Source organism: Phyllostomus discolor, chromosome 8, assembly GCF_004126475.2.
Source record: "Phyllostomus discolor isolate MPI-MPIP mPhyDis1 chromosome 8, mPhyDis1.pri.v3, whole genome shotgun sequence".
NCBI classification, from domain to species: domain Eukaryota; kingdom Metazoa; phylum Chordata; class Mammalia; order Chiroptera; family Phyllostomidae; genus Phyllostomus; species Phyllostomus discolor.
In genome coordinates this window covers 58282716-58285601 of record NC_040910.2, presented here as the reverse complement: position 1 = coordinate 58285601, position 2886 = coordinate 58282716, and positions in this window count along the sequence as shown.

Sequence of the window (2886 nt, the reverse complement as noted above, 5' to 3'; positions counted from 1 at the left end):
GCTGGGTAAAACAAGGTGGAGGGCTGGATTCATTCTTTGCGCCTGGTGTTTGCCACCTGTTTTCTAATGCTTGTTAGGAAAGTGTGCAGAACAGAGACAGACACAGCCCAGCCTGGACCACTTCTGGTCTGCCCTGCTCTGCACAGCCAGGCTTTGGGTCACTTTGCCATTGGATGGAACAGACCATGCTGGGTGGGAGGTGTGCCCTCTGGGGAAACACTGCTCCTCACACTGTGCCTGAGGTTAGTGAGATCACCTTCAAGGTGACTAAGCTGGGAGAGCAGGAGGCTGGGCTTAGGCGTTTGTCCCCAGCTTGCCCTGTGCCCTTCAGCAGGAGTTTTCTAGGCCTCAGTTTACCACCCAGGGTCAACTGCGCAGGTGCTGATCTATCAACAGCTGTTTCTTGTGAGTTCACTTTCAGAAGTGGAGTTGTCAGGGAGGTGTCACCAGCGGCCAGAGTTAGCACAGGTGGACTGGGCCAAGTATGGGAGAGGTGGGAGCTGCAGGCACAGAGGTGGAAGCACCCAGGTCCCCTCTGGAGAGGGCTGGACTCCACAGGTGCCTTGAGGGCCAACTTGGCTCTCTGCAATTTAGGAAGGCCCCCAGCAATTGTGAGAGAGGTGGGAATGGAGGCAGAGGCAGGTCAAGGCAGCCAGGCCCTAAAGGGGGCTGGGATGGGTTTCAAGGCCTAGCTGCTTCAACCTGCCTGGGATGGGGGAGCCTGTGTCCAAAGGCCAGCTAGGGTGGGGGTAGCTGGTGGTACCACCTCCATCTGCTGCCATCTCCCCTGGTGCAGGGGGTGGGGCTGTCCCTCCCAGAAGTCAGGTGAACCCCCAACACCCTAACATTGTCTGCACTGGGCATTGCCCCCTACCATGTGGCCTGGTAAAAGCCGGTTCTTCTGTAGGCCTTGTCCCCTCCCCCAACCCTGCCTTGAAGGGGTCTCTTGGAACCTCTCCCCTGCCAATACTTGGGGTTTCAAACAGGGTATGATGGGACTGTTCACGGCTGGCTGGGCTGACAGGACCATGGTAGCCTTCTCCATCCTGAGTCCACAGGAGGTACTTGTCTTTCCACCTCCCCTGAGTCAGCTCCTGCCCATGGGTCCCAGGCTGGGCCTCAGGCAGCTGCCTCCTTCCTCACATGTGCTGGGTGGCTAACGAGAACCTGGCACTCCCCAGGAAGGGAGCCTGTGATGCTGGCAATGCCTTCCAGACTCACATTCACAACCTCACACTCCATTTTTCTTGGATGAAATCTCAGTGTCTTTAAACATGTCATCACTCTGTGCCCCTCATGCCATGCCTCACATTTCCCGGGTGTGGGGGCCAGGCCTTCAGGTGGAGGTACTGGGGCTGTTCCCACCAGTCCTGCAGCCTGGGTGGGCTGGAGCTCTCTCTGCTGTGCCAGCATGCTTGCTGGTGAGGTGACCGAATGGGCAAGGGTCCCTGGAGTGGAGAATGACATGAGGCAGTCACACTCACGAAGAGGCAGCACCATGCTGGGGCTTCCACAACATGATACCACAACTCAGAAAGGGCCACAGCTCCCTGGGGGTTGATGGGTCTTCGATAGGGAAACAGACCCAGAGAGTGATTTGCCCAGGCCCAGCTCCTTCCTGTGCACACTTATCCAGCAGCGCACCAGGAGTTCACCAGGAGGTTGAGGCCTGCTCACCTGGGTGGCCTTCCCAGAGCAGCAGGAACCAAATGATGTCCTTCACCAGGACCACCATGGGAATACATTTTCTGCCCCTCTGCTTTGCTTCTCAGCACTGTCTAGAGACAGGTCACCCAGGGTAGGTTCTCAGGGCTCAGGACAGAGGGCCCAGGGCAAGAAAACTGGTCCTCCACGCTTAGGCGCTGCCAGGGAGCTGCACTCTGCCAAGTTGACCCAGTCTCCAGGCCCCTCCTAGGGTGGACTGGTCAGCCCTTGGGGCAGTCAGTGTCATGTAAGGGCCGCCAACATTGTGTGGGCATCCAGCGCAGCCCAGCGGGACTCAGAGCCATGCTGCCCTTTCCCGTGTGGCTGCTGACAGAAGCCGTGGCCCATGGGCTTGTAAAGGTTCTCTGAGGCCACACCCCCAGCCATTTCTGCTTATTTGTGTTTTAATTTAGGTTTTAGCGTCTCTGACACGATTTGCTTCAGAAGTGGCTCCATCTCCTCTGCTTTCTGCCTCTGTTCACTACAAGCCTGCCCTTGCCCTGGAGCCCCCTCTCTCCGGTCTCCTCTATAGAGGTTTCGAGAAGGGGGTCGCCAGAAGATCAGCCTTGGTTGTGACCTCAGCCTCTACCTCATCTTCTTCTAGTTCAGGATGGGGGAGACAGAGGTCCCAAAAGCTTGAGCACCTCGGCCGGCCCTGAGCTGACCAGGTCTCTTCATTCCCAGGCCAGCAGACCAGAGAGCAGCGCCCCCAAACCTCGCCCCTCCCTTTCTGAGCGGTCAGGTTTCTCCAAGGGCTCGGACATCACCTGCTGTCCCGGATCCCTTTCCTCCAAAGCCCCTGGGGAGCGGAAGGGCGCAGTTCAGCTCCGGCTGACACCGGGTCCCCAGCAGCACCACCCCCTGGCCGGGGGTCCTGGCCTCGAGCTCCATCCCGGGACCCTCCGGCTCGCTCTGTCCCGGTTGCTGCCCTGAGTTCTCCCTGCAGCTCCCCAGACGCTCCCCCCCGCCCCGGCTCCTACCCCGCTGGCAGACGGGCTTCCACCCAGAGCCCGCCCCCGTCCCCAACGCCGTCCAGTCCTGGGGCCGCCCACGCTCCGCCCAGGCTCCGCCTCCAAGGCCCGCTCAGGAGCGTGTTCCCTTCTTCTACCCGCAGCGCGCACCCCCCCCTGCCGCCCCTCCCGCCGGTCCCCGAAGTCCCACCGCCTCTCGCTCGTCTCCCTC